At 43.1% G+C, this 13,792-nt stretch overlaps 1 protein-coding gene across 1 annotated transcript in view; it reads left to right on the top strand.

Moving 5' to 3' along the window:
• LOC110505685 (rho-associated protein kinase 2) overlaps window positions 1-13,792 on the top strand; it is a 53,129-nt gene that overhangs the window by 1,497 nt on the left and 37,840 nt on the right. The window lies entirely within an intron of this gene.

Here is a 13,792-nt window from a genome sequence, read left to right as displayed (position 1 = left end):
GTAAGTCTGCTTAAATATTTTATTAATTATTAATAGGTCCCATGTTTTCCCCTTTCGCATTTTGAAGCAACCGAAAAAATACATAGTAATAAGTAGACTTCTTACGCCTTTTAACCAAGACATGTATACATTTTTATGTTCAGATAATACATTGTAACCGAATTTCCACAAAGCCTTTGATGCAGGTCAACAACATTAACTTGAGAAATTATAGGCCTATTGCACTATCTTTTAGATTAACAAACTGTATTTGCACATTATCGTTAGCCTACATTTTTGCACCGATAACCGCACCATCTGTATCCTTCTATGACAATGTGTAGCCGGCTATTCAGATGACATGCAGACGAGGCCTATAATGAATTGCTCCCGGTAAAGTTACGATAATAGTGGCTACATAAGCCTATGTAAGGGTATAAGGACAGTCATAGAAAATAATTGCGCCCTTTTCTTTTGAGACATGAGAGCATTTGATGCAGCAGACAACATACTTTAACTATAGCCGTAGCCTTGAACTGTCTGTTTGAAGATTATGGGGAATAGTGGAAAATGTGTATATCGTTGTAGGTTACTTCTATGGAAACATTTATTCCGTTCAAATTCTTGAGCGATCTTCCACTTGGCAAGGGATTGGCCCACTATATGGGATATGCACCAGACGGGTACCACTACCAACGGCATGCCACATGCGCGCTTGTCTCTTATACAGACAGATGCGTTGTAGTAGCTGCCAAAGAGAGGACTGGGTTGTAGACCTCAGCCAACTGTTTAAGAGGATAATAACAAGGAAACGATTGAGGAGCATTTACCCAGACAGGCATACTCACTGCTGTGGAATGTCGAGAGGACTGTCATCTGTTAATAGGCCTGAAAACATTCCGCATAAACTTATTGTGATAATAGTTGTTCCAGACTGAAATAGCCACACCTACATCCTAAACACTCATATTTTACAAATGTATGTATTTCCATCGGAATCTCCCCCAGACACATTTCAAAACTGAATTGAAGGCCTAGCAGTGGATTTTCCTGCAGTTACCATAGATGCTATGTTAAGCAGTTTCTGAAACGGAATTAAACTTCTACAGTGCCAGTTAAAATCTTTTTAAAAGTGCAGAATGAATATAGTTTATATGCAGTGACTGAATCCTCAGCTGTTTATTTCCTGGGAATGAGTAGGAGATGGATATCAGAGCTAGATGACTGTTCTAGACTGAAGTTGAGTGGGAAGAGTGCGTGGGTTTGAACAGGCTGGATCCTCTAGCACTCTTGCCTCCCAAGCCATTTTTAGTGCCTCGCACTCTGTTATTGCTTGCTATGAAGAAGGCAGAGAGGACAAGCATCAGGCATTGCATTGATGCAGTCAGACTGTTTCTACATGCTCTGACCAGCAGCACATATTCAGACCTGTTTCTACATGTTCTGACCAGCATCACACATTCAGACCTGTTTCTACATGTTCTGACCAGCAGCACATATTCAGACCTGTTTCTACATGTTCTGACCAGCAGCACACATTCAGACCTGTTTCTACATGTTCTGACCAGCAGCACACATTCAGACCTGTTTCTACATGTTCTGACCAGCAGCACACATTCAGACCTGTTTCTACATGTTCTGACCAGCAGCACACATTCAGACCCCCGGCATACCCTCCATTTTTCCCTTTAAAATCTTTGCCTAATGGTAAATTATGAACACAGTCATCGACATCCATTAACACCTATAAAAGCTTCTTACATATACAGTGCATTCTAAAAGTATTCAGACCCCTTCACTTTTTTGACATTTTGTTACATTAGCCTTATTCTAAAATTGATTCAATTGTTTTTTCCCTCGTCAATCTACACACAACACCCCATAATGAAAAGCAAAAACAAGTTTTTTGACATTTTTGCAGATGTATTAAAAAGGAACTGATCACATTTACATAAGTATTTAGAATGTTTACTCAGTACTTTGTTGAAGCACCTTTGGCAGCGAGTATTCTTGGGTATGACGCTAGTTTGGCACACCTGTATTTGGAGAGTTTCTCCCATTCTTCTCTGCAGATCCTCAAGCGCGGTCAGGTTGGATGGGAAGTGTCGCTGCACAGCTATTTGCAGGTCTCAGAGATGTTCGATCGGGTTCAAGTCCGGGCTCTAGCTGGTCCACTCAAGGACATTCAGAGACTTGTCCCGAGGTCACTCCTGCGTTGTCTGAGCTGTGTGCTTAGGGTCGTTGTCCTGTTGGAAGGTGAACCTTGACCCCAGTCTGAGAACCTGCTCCAGAGTGCTCAGGACTTCATCAAGGATCTCTTTCCCCAAATCCTGACTAGTCTCGCAGTCCCTGCCACTGAAAAACATCCCCACAGCGTGATGCTGCCACCACCATGCTTCACCGTGGGGATGGTATTGCCTAGGTAATGAGCTGTGCCTGGGTTCCTCCAGACGTGACGCTTGGTATTCAGGCCGAAGAGTTCAATCTTGGTTTCATCAGAGCAGAGAATCTTGTTTCTCATGGTCAGAGAGTCCTTTAGGTGCCTTTTGGCAAACTCCAAGTGGGCTGTCAAGTGCTTTTTACTGAGGAGTGGCTTCCATCTGACCACTCTACCATACAGGCCTGGTAGACTGCTGCAGAGATGATTGTCCTTCTGGAAAGTTTTCCCATCTCCACAGAGGATCTCTAGAGTGACCATCGGGTTCTTGGTCACCTCCCTGACCAAGGCCCTTCTCCCCCCCCATTGCTCAGTTTGGCCAGGCGGCCAGCTCTATGAAGAGTCTTGGTGGTTCCAAACTTATTCCATTTAAGAATGATGAAGGCCACTGTGTTGGGGACCTTCAATGCAGCATAATGTTTGTGTACCCTTCCCCAGATCTCTGCCTCGACACAATCCTGTCTGAGTTCTACGGACAATTCCTTCGACCTCATGGCTTTGTTTTTGCTCTGACATGCACTGTCAACTGCGGGACCTTTATATAGACAGGTGTGTGCCTTTCCAAATCATGTCTAATCAATTGAATATACCACAAGTGGACTGCAATCAAGTTTTAGAAATATATCTCAAGGATGATCATTGGAAACAGGATTCACCTGAGCTCGAGTCTCATATTAAAGGGTCTGAATACTTCTGTAAAGAAGGTATTTCTGTTTTTTATTTTCAGTACATTTAAAAATGTCTAAACCTGTTTTTGCTTTGTCATTATTGGGTGTTGTGTAGATTGAGGGATATATATGAATCCATTTTAGAAAAAGGCTTGAACATAACAACATGTGGAAAAAGGGAAGGGGTCTAAATACTTTCTGAATGCACTGTAATTATCCTGGATAAGACTCCAATTGCCTCAGCAGAACAATGCCTGGGCCATTTTATGTCCTCGTTTACTGTAAATGTTTTTCAACCTGTACTCTTCTTAATTTACACTCCATGTACAGGTAATTGGCAAAATAAAGGAAACGCCATCATAAAGTGTTTTAATGGGGCTTTTGGCCTGAACAGCTTCAATGTATCTTGGCATATATTTTACAATTGTCTGGAATTCTATTGGAGGGATATGGCACCATTATTCCATGATGAATTATATAATTTGGTGTTAAAATAATGTTTTTATTTGTCTCATGCTTCATAGACTAACCGTAAAATGCTTAAGGGTCATTTTTCAACAATGCAGAGTTAAAGAGAAGATCAAATAAAACAATTTAAATAGTGACACGAGAAATAAATACACTGACTAACAAAAAAGAAAGAGTAAGAATTACATTGCTATATACTGAGTGCACAAAACATAAGGAACACCTGCTCTTTCCATGACACAGCTTTCACCTGGTCAGTCCATCATCCCTTAATGATGTTATATCCACTTCAATCAGTGTAGATACAAGGGAGGAGACTGGTTTAAAGGATTTTGAAGCCTTGAGACAAATGAGACATGTATTGTGTATGTGTGTCATTCAGAAGGTGGATGGGAAAGAAAATATTTCAGTGCCTTTTGAACGGGGTATGGTAGTAGATGCCTGGCACACCAGTTTGTGTGTCGAGAACTGCAACGCTGCTGAGTTTCACGCTCAACAATTTCCCATGTGAATCAAGAATGGTCCACCACCCAAAGGACATCCAGCCAACTTGAATCAACTGTGGAACGCATTGGAGTCAACATCGGCCAGCATCCCTGTGGAATGCTTTTGACACCTTGTAGAGTCCATGTCCTGACTAATTGAGACTGTTCTGAGGGTAAAAGGGGGTGCAACACAATATTAGGAAGGTGTTCCTAATGTTTTGTATAGGGAGTAGAAAATAACATGGCTATATACAGGATGTACCAGTACAAAGTCTATGTGCAGGGGTACGAGGTAATTGAAGTATCTATGTACTGTACTTATCGGTAGGGTTAAAGTGACTAGGCAACACGATAGATAATAACAATAGTGTGTGTGTGTTGGGGGGGGTGTCTGGGTAAGTACACTACATGACCAGAAGTATGTGGACACTGCACGTCGAACATCTCATTCCAAAATCATGGGCATGAATATGGAGTTGGTCCCTCTTTTGCTGCTATAACAGCCTCTACTCTTCTAGGACGGCATTCCACTAGATGTTGGAACATTGCTGCGGGGAGTTGCTTCCATTCAGCCACAAGCAATTAGTGAGGTCAGGCACTGATGTTGAGCGATTAGGCCTGGCTCGTGTTCCCTTTTCATCCCAAAGGTGTTCGATGGGGTTGAGGTCAGGGCTCTGTGCAGGCCAGTCAAGTTCTTTCACATCGATCTCAACAAACCATTTCTGAATGGATTTTGCTTTGTGCACAGGGTGCATTGTCATGCTGGAACAGGAAAGAGCCTTCCCCCAAACTGTTGCCACAAATTTGGAAGCACAGAATCATCTAGAATGTCATTGTATGCTGTAGCGTTAAGATTTCCCTTCACTGGAACTAAGGGGCTGAGCCAGACCATTATTTCTCCTCACCAAACTTTACAGTAGGCACCACGCATTGGGGCAGGTAGCGTTCTCCTGGCACCCGCCAAACCCAGATTTGTCCCATTGGACTGCCAGATGGTGAAGCGTGATTCATCACTCCAGAGAACACGCTTCCACTGCTCCAGAGTCCAATGGCTGTGAGCTTTACACCGCTCTAGCTGACGCTTGGCATTGTGCATGGTGATCTTTAGGCTTGTGTGCGGCTGTTTGGCCAGGGAAACCTGTTTCATGAAGCGCCCGATAAACAGTTATTGTGCTGACTTTGCTTCCAGAGGCAGTTTGGAACTTGGAACTTCACGGCTGAGCCATTGTTACTCCTAGCCGTTTCTACTTCACAATAAGAGCACTTATAGTTGATCGGGGCAGCTCTAGCAGGGAAGAAATATGATGAACTGACTTGTTGGAAAGGTGGTATCCTATGATGGTGCCACATTGAATGTCACTGAGCTCTTCAGTAAGGCTATTCTACTGACAATGTTTATCAATTGAGATTGCATGGCTGTGTGCTTGATTTTATACACCTGTCAGAAACGGGTGTGGCTAAAATAGCTGAATCCAGTCATTTGAAGGGGTGTCCACATACCTTTTGTATATCTAGTGTATGTAGGTCTACCGTAGGTGCCGTCTGCGGGTCTATAGCCCCACCCTATGGCTCTTATCCCACAGTGAACTACTACCCACTTTAATAGCCCACCAGCAGGGATGCCCCTTATGTAGCAAACCATGTGTGTTTCACATCGGCCTGCACAGCTACATGCATTGGCATAAACACAATGCACCAAAACAACACCACCAATAGCTGATAATTACTGGGAGCAATATCATCATCGACATCGAAGGAAAGCAATACAATATGTCTACTGCTAGCCTGGGCAGCTGCTAATGGACTTATGGATCTCCACCACAGGAGGTTGGTGGCACTTTAATTGGGGAGGGCGGGTTTGTGGTAATGGCTGGAGCGGAATTAGTAGAATGGCATCAAACACCATGGTTTTTCATTAGCTCCATTCCAGAAATTATTATGAGCCGTCCTCCCCTCCTTAACTAGATTTAATAACGTCTCGGGAAAAAACGGGAAAATATGCATACTTTCTTTATGAAACACCATTTTCCACCATCATGCCAGAGTGGCTAAAGCCTAGGAATGCTACTTCCTGATGGTGCACCCTGCGTTTAGCCAATCAGGTTGCAGCAGTCTTTTTACCCCTGGCTGACCACAGGGCGAAACATCAGGAAGCATTAGCCTTTCTAGTATAGTGGTGGAAAATGATGTGGCAACCCATCAAGAGGTTCAAACGCTGCTGGGAGACCAGATGTTAAATCCAATATCAAATATTCTATTAGGCTCAACTTGAAGCTATATGATATCCTCTGCAAGTAGCCAACTTGATGCACACTTCATGATCATTGCACACAGCCATAAAATACTCTTAACTGTTACAACAATTCAAGAGAGAGATCCCCACGTGCTGTTAAATAGTAAGGCCATTCGCTGCCAATGTTTGTCTTTAGCGATTGCATGGCTGTGTGCTTGATTTTATAGACCTGTCAACAAGTGTGGCTGAAATAGCAGAGTCCACTAATTTGAATGGGTGTCCACATACTTTTGTGTGTGGGTAGAGTCCAGTGTGTGTGCAGGAGTTGGTGGAAAAAACATCCAATGCAGGTAGTCCGGGTAGCCATTTGATTAGCTATTTAGCAGTATTGTTTAGAAGTATGATGGCTTGGGTGTAGAAGCTGTTCATATTCCAGACGACTTGCAGCATTGCCATGTGGTAGCAGAGATAAGTGTGGTTTGGGTGGCTGTAGTCTTTCATAATATTTTGGGCCTTCCTCTGACACTGCCTGGCATAAAGGTCCTGGATGGCAGGGAGCTCGGCCCAGTGAATTACTGGGACTTACGCACTACACTCTGAGGCACCTTGCGGTGAAATGCCAAGCAGTTGCCATACAAAGTGGTGATGCAGCCAGTCAGTGTTCTTGATGGTGCAGCTATTGAAGGTTTTGAGGATCTGAGGGCCAAAGCCGTTGTCGTGCCCTCTTCGACTGTTGGTATGCTTGGACCATGCTTGGACCCTTGTAGTGCCAGGGATAGGTTGTTTTCCTGACACTACACTGACAGGTCTCTGACCACCTCCCTCTAGGCTGTCTCATCGTTGTCGGCGATCAGGCCAACCACCGTAGTGTAATCAGCAAACTAAATGATGGTGTTGGAGTCGTGTGACCACAGGAGGGGACTAAGCACACACCCCTGAGGGGCCCCCGTCTTGAGGGTCAGCGTGGCAGATGTGTTGTGACCTACCCTCACCACCTGGGGGAGGTCCGTCAGGAAGTCCAGGATCCAGTTGCGAAGGGAGGTGTTTTAGACCCAGGGTCATTAGCTTAGTAATGAGCTTTGTGGGCACTATGGTGATGAACACTGAGGTGTAGTCAATGAACAGCATTCTCACATAGGTGTTCCTTTTGTCCAGGTTGGGAAGGGCAGTGTGGATTAAGATTGCATCATCTATGGATCTGTTGGGGCGGTATGCTAATTGGAGTAGGAATTGGGATTCCGGGATGATGTTATGAGCCATGACCAGCCTTTCAAAGCACTTCATGCTACCAAGGTGAGTGCTACAGGGCGGTAGTCATTTAGGCAGGTTCCGTTCACTTTCTTGGGCACAGGGACTATGGTGGTCTGCTTGAAACATGGGTATTACAGTCTTCGTCAGGGAGAGGTTGAAAATGTCAGTGTCAAGACACTTGCCAGTTGGTCCGCGCATGCTTTGAGTACACGTCCTGGTAATCCGTCTAGTCCCGCGGCCTTGTGAATGTTGACTTGTTTAAAGGTCTTGCTCACATCGGCTACGGAGAGTGTTCACACAGTTGTACGGAACAGCTGGTGCTCTCATGCATGCTTCAGTATTGCTTGCCTCGAAGCAAACAAAAAGCATTTAGCCCGTCTCGTGGCTGAGTTTCCCTTTGTAGTCCGCAATAGTTTGCAAGTGCTGCCACATCCGACGAGCGTCAGAGCCGGTGTAGTAGGATTAAATCTTAGTCCTGTATTGTCTCTAAACCTGTTTGATGGTTCGTCTGAGGGCATAGCAGAATTTCTTATAAGCATCCGGATTAGTGTCCTACTCCTTGAAAGTTGTAGCTCTAGCCTTTAGCTCGGTGTGGATGTTGCCTGTAATCCATGGCTTCTGGTTGTGATATGTACGTACGATCAATGCACTTATTGATGAAGCCGGTGACTGAGGTGGTATACTCCTGAATGCCATTGGATGAATCCTGGAACATATTCCAGTTTGCTAGTAAAACAGTCCTGTAGCGTAGCATCTGGGTCATCTGCCGACTTCCGTATTGAGTGAGTCACTGGTACTTCATGCTTTAGTTTTTGCTTGTAAGCAGGAATCAGGAGGATAGAATTATGGTCAGATTTGCCAAATGTAGGGTGACGGAGAGCTTTGTATGTGTCTCTGTGTGGAGCAAATGTTTTCTAGAGTTTTACTTCCTCTGGTTGCACGCGACATGCTGGTAAAACAGATTGAAGTTTTCTGCATTAAAGTCCCCGGCCACTAGAAGCGCTGCTTCCGGATGGACATGTTCTTGTTTGATTATGACTTTATACAGCTCGTTGAGTGCGGTCTTAGTGGTAAATAGTGTGGTCTACAGCTTATCATGAAGGTACCTTACCTCAGGTGAGAAATACCTCGAGACTTCCTTAATATTAGACATCACGCTCCAGCTGTTATTGACAAATACACACACCACCACCCCTTGTCTTGCCGGGCATAGCTGTTCTGTCCTGCCAATGCACTGAAAACCCAGCCAACTGTATATTATCCGTGTTGTTGTTCAGCCACGACTTGGTGAACCATAAGATATTACAGTTTTTAATGTCCCGTTGCTGGGATAGTTGCAAACGGAGCTTATCCAGTTTATTCTCCAGTGATTGCATGTTGACCAATAGAACAGATGGTTGAGGCGGGTTACACACTTGACGACGAATTCTCACGAGCCACCCCGATTTCCGCTCCTTGTACATCTGTCTTTTCTTCACGTGAATGGCTGGGATTTTGTCCTTGTCTCGGGAAAACAGTATATCCTTTGCGTCGAACTCACTAAAGAAAAAATCTTCATCTAGTTCGATGTGAGTAATTGCTGTTCTGATACCCATAAGCTCTTTTCTGTCATAAGTGACGGTAGCAGCAACATTATGTACAAAATACGTTTCACACAATGCGAAAAAAAACACTAAATAGCACCGTTGGTTAGGAGCCCATAAAACGGCAGCCATCACCTCCGGCGCCATTGTCTGGATCTGTTGGGGCAGCATGCAGATTTGAGTGGGTTCACGGTGTCTGGGATGATGGTGTGGCTGTGAGCCATGACCAGCCTTTTAAAAGCGTTTCATCGCTACAGAGGTGAGTGCTACGGGGAGATTGTCATTTAGACAGGTTGCCTTGGTGTTCTTGGGCACAGGGACTCTGTGGTCTGCTTTAAACATATAGATATTAGACTGGGTCAGGGATAGGGCAGTGATGGTAATTGAATAACCGTGTAACTGACGGTTATGGATGAAGACGGACATGTAAATAAAATAACCGTCAAAACCGTTTTAAATTAGCCGACATTCATTTAGATTTTTGTCAAATATTATTAACTTTATTTTAATGTAAATAAACTCTACCTAATAGCGGGAGTGTTTCCTAATGATTAAGCAATTGGTTTGTTAACTTAGTATCTATAAAAAACTCTACATCTCTATCCAACTTTCCTTTGATGCTCAAGGAGCTAGTCGCTGGTGGGGGGTGTAGAGCGCAATAAGCTTTGGCACTTATGTAAAAAAAAAAAAAAGTGGACTTTTTTTAATTACAATGCAGGTTTTCATTGCTTGCTAGTAAATAAATAAATCTGTCTTTTAAAAAAGGCTGGATGTGTCTGACTAACTCTTTGGTCGGAATGCCAAGCGTCACTTCATGAGGAAACCTGGCACCATCCCTACGGTGAAGCATGGTGGTGGCAGCATCACGCTGTGGGGAAGTTTTTCAGTGTCAGGGACTGGGAGACCAATCAGGATCGAGGGAAAGAGGAATGTGTCAAAGTACAGAGAGATCTTGACGAAAACATACTCCAGAGCGCTCAGGACCTCCGACTGGGAAAAGGTTTAGATTCCAACAGGACAACAACCCTAGGCACACAGTGAAGACAAAACAGGAGTGGCTTCGGGGACAAGGCTCAATGTCCTTGAGTGGCCTAGCCAGAACATCTCTGGAGAGATCTGAAAATAGCTGTGCAGCAACACTCCCTATCCAACCTGACAGAGCTTGAGCGGATCTGCAGAGAAGAATGGGAGAAACTCCCCAAATACAGGTGTGCCAGGTTGTAGCGTCAAACCCAAGAAGACTAAAGGCTGTAATCGCTGCTCAAGGTGCTTCAACAAAGTACTGAGCAAAGGGTCTGAACACACAATTGAATCCATTTTAGAATAAGGCTGTAACGTAACAATATGGAAAAAGTGAAGGTCTGAATACTTTCCGAATGCACTGCATACTGTTATAACATCCCAGAACACGCCCTTTTTAATTTCAGTAGTGCTCAGTTTAGGCACATTAGACATACTGTATCATCGAAGCTTGAAGCAAAACATCAATGATGGCAGTATTTTCCCCCAGGCCCCAGCCCCACTGATCCCATTTAGTTGGCAGAGCACCATTGCTGACTGGGTACTTTTTTTCAGTCTCCAGCATCAGGCAGAAGTTATACTGCCTCAAACAGCCCCTCTGGGATAGCAGCATTAAAGAGATGGCATTTCTTTAGGTAGGCCTAACTACTTGATTCAGTTGCATGAGCAGCCTTTTTGCTGTCCTCAAGGAAATGACCTCATTGAATAAATAGTTGGAGCTATATATGGGGCTGAAAGTCCCTCTGAATTGCTGCTCTTTCCCCTTTCACTTTTCTCTTAATTCAACTGCTTCCCTTCTCTCTCTCTCACCGGTTCAAACGGAGTATTTGATTTTCAAAGTTAGATCAACACCAGTGACTTAGATCTAACTGCAGAGTTTCATTCTTCTCAATGTTTATTTCATTTGTGTGTTGCTGGAGATATGGGCAATTCCACTGTAACCGAGCGATGCTGACCTTTTAAAATGTATATCATACCCCCAAAAACTATTGCAAGTTGAACAAAACTCTATGCACAATGACTACTTTTAACAATTTCCACTGAACATTTTAAAACACTTGCTTGAAGTGCAGTTAGTTTGGTAGCAATGACGGCACAAACAGCACAAGATTTGCATCTGCACTGTTCAAGTAAATGTGTTTTTGTAAAATGTTCAGTGGAAATTAAGTAGTCTTTGTGCATAGTGTTGTATGGTTTTTGTTTAACTTAGAATCATTGAATTTTGGTTTGACATACATTTTAAAATGAAAGATCTTAGTCTCAGCATCACTATGTTTGCATGGAATTGCCCACATGCACCTACACAACTGTTACTTAACCTTTGGGACATGATCGCATCCACAAAAGACATGGAACTATTTTTTTTTAACCTTTATTTAACTAGGCAAGTGAGTTAAGAACAAATTCTTATTTTCAAATTATGGAATTCTATAAATGATTAGTCTTCTCAGTCTCTGTGTCGCTTGCGGAGGAGTCTTGCGAGAGAATATTGGTGTATTGGTTACTCTAGTCCAGCGCTCTCAACCCTGTTCCTGGAGAGCTATGGTCTGGGTTTCATGCCTGGGCTTTCATGCCAACCCTAATCTAGCGCACCTGAATTTAATAATTAGCTGATTGATGAGCTGAATCACATTACAAATCTGGTTGGAGGGACCCTACAGGATGGTAGCTCTTGAGGGAACAGGCATGGAGAGCCCTGCTCTAGTCTATCACTAGCTTCTCTCTGGTGTTGTGAGTCTGATTGGCACTTTAAATGTCCTTTGGAGGTTTCATCTAGTTCTTGTCAAATCATGCTGATGCCCCAGAAAGTCCATATACTGTTTCTATGTATTCACTAACACTGCTAGTGCCACTACCTCTGTGTTTAGTATTAGTTGCCTGCTTGTTTTGATTATCTCTGTGGGTTCATTTGAATGGAACCACACACCCGTGAGAATGGTGGTGTTGATTTCTGGGTCTGTACTCTGTATGGTGTGAGCTTGGCATAGGCTGGGATAGGCGGTGCCATCTGGAGGAAGTATTATCTTCAATGAGCTTTGTTTGGGTATTGGAATAAATTGGTGTGTATGTTTAGTAGCAGACTGCCATTCTCCCTTCTGATGTTGTGCCATGTTATTGGTAGTGAGAGATTCCGTATGAAATCAGGACATAAAAATAACATGATTTTGGGGATTTTCACAATGTAATCCATAGATTGGTGCTTAGGACAAAAGATTGTTGACATGTATTTGACATTTGTATCTAAAAGCAGAGTAGAGAAAGAATTGACCAAAGTTGGCATATTTATTACATTTTAGCCTTACACAGGCATCCATTTGTAGGTGCTACAAAACAACAATTGGTGTCATGTGAAGCTTTATAGGCTGACCACACCGCTCGCGTCGCGTGTGTGAGCGTTGCAAAATACATTTAGAAATCTGTTATTCAATTATTGGACCCACACTGATCGCGCGCGCCTGCGTTGCAAGGGATAAAATAGAAATCGGTTCTATTTCTGACGCAGATCACGCTGCAAGTCCTGCCTCTCCCATCTCCTCATTGGTTTATAGAAGCAGGTACCCATGTGCCATCTCCTCAGTAGGTGACTGAAAGACTAACGGTCGGTGGCGGTAATGCACCTAATTTATGAAAGTTGCCAATTGCAATATAAAGTCAAGCGAAGAAAAGGCCTGGAAGGAAGATGGATGACTAGAAATGATTCGGTTGACCGTTTTATGTGTGGATTAATTGGTGGAGTAGAGGATCTTGTGCATTTTTTTGTTATATCCCAGGACAAATTAGCTAGCAACAGCTAGCTAAATAGGACAAATTAGCTAGCAAGCTAACTAGCTGAATTGCCATAAATGTTTAATGCTTTTCAACCTGTCCCTAAATTAATATAATTTGAGTTTGTTTTAATATTTTAACCTGCGTGCCGTGATTTTGTTTGGTGTGGGGGGACAAAATAAATGTATGCACGATGCCGCACACGCGCAGCTGGTTTGGGTTCCGTGTTACTGCTTGCTCTGTAATATGAGTAGTATTTAGATTTTTAAACTCCCCCCCCCCCCCCCCCCCCCCCCCATTTAATTTATTAATGTTGAACTGTGTGTGTGAAAATGATTTTTCAAATTTGTCAATATTTTGTTTTACACATTTGTGGCGACAGGTTAGAGCGTCCAATAACCGAAAGGTCGCTAGATCGAATGCCGAGCTGACAAGGTAAAAATCTGTCGTTCTGCCCATTGTAATTCTGTCATTGTAAATAAGAATTTGTTCTTAACTGACTTGCCTAGATAAATTACATAATATGCAACAATTATGGGTATATCAAAGTTCCAGAGTCGGCTCTCTGCTAGTTTTTAAAGTTTTGGCCCATGTAATACAGAGAAATTGGTATTGACAAACACATTTTCACGATTTCAAAAAATCATAGCATGTTATTTGGCTTATTCAGTAGTTATGGGATTAATTGTAATTAATGTTAGAAGTATCATTTATATTCCTAAAACACGTTTTTTTAATTATACTGTTGCTGCTTCCTGTTACGGATTTTTTTTTATATAGCCCAGTCTCCAAACACTAGTTTTAAATGTTCAAATTCATAATCAATATGCTGAAATTGGTTGTAATATTTTGAAGACCAAAAAATACTCCCTACACATCAGAGGCTGGTGGGAGGAGCTATA

The sequence above is a fragment of the Oncorhynchus mykiss genome, chromosome 25 (assembly GCF_057628025.1).
Source record: "Oncorhynchus mykiss isolate SJ-2025 chromosome 25, ASM5762802v1, whole genome shotgun sequence".
Lineage (NCBI taxonomy): Eukaryota > Metazoa > Chordata > Actinopteri > Salmoniformes > Salmonidae > Oncorhynchus > Oncorhynchus mykiss.
The sequence above is the reverse complement of the archived record's forward strand: the minus strand, read 5'-3'. Positions and strand labels throughout refer to the sequence as shown.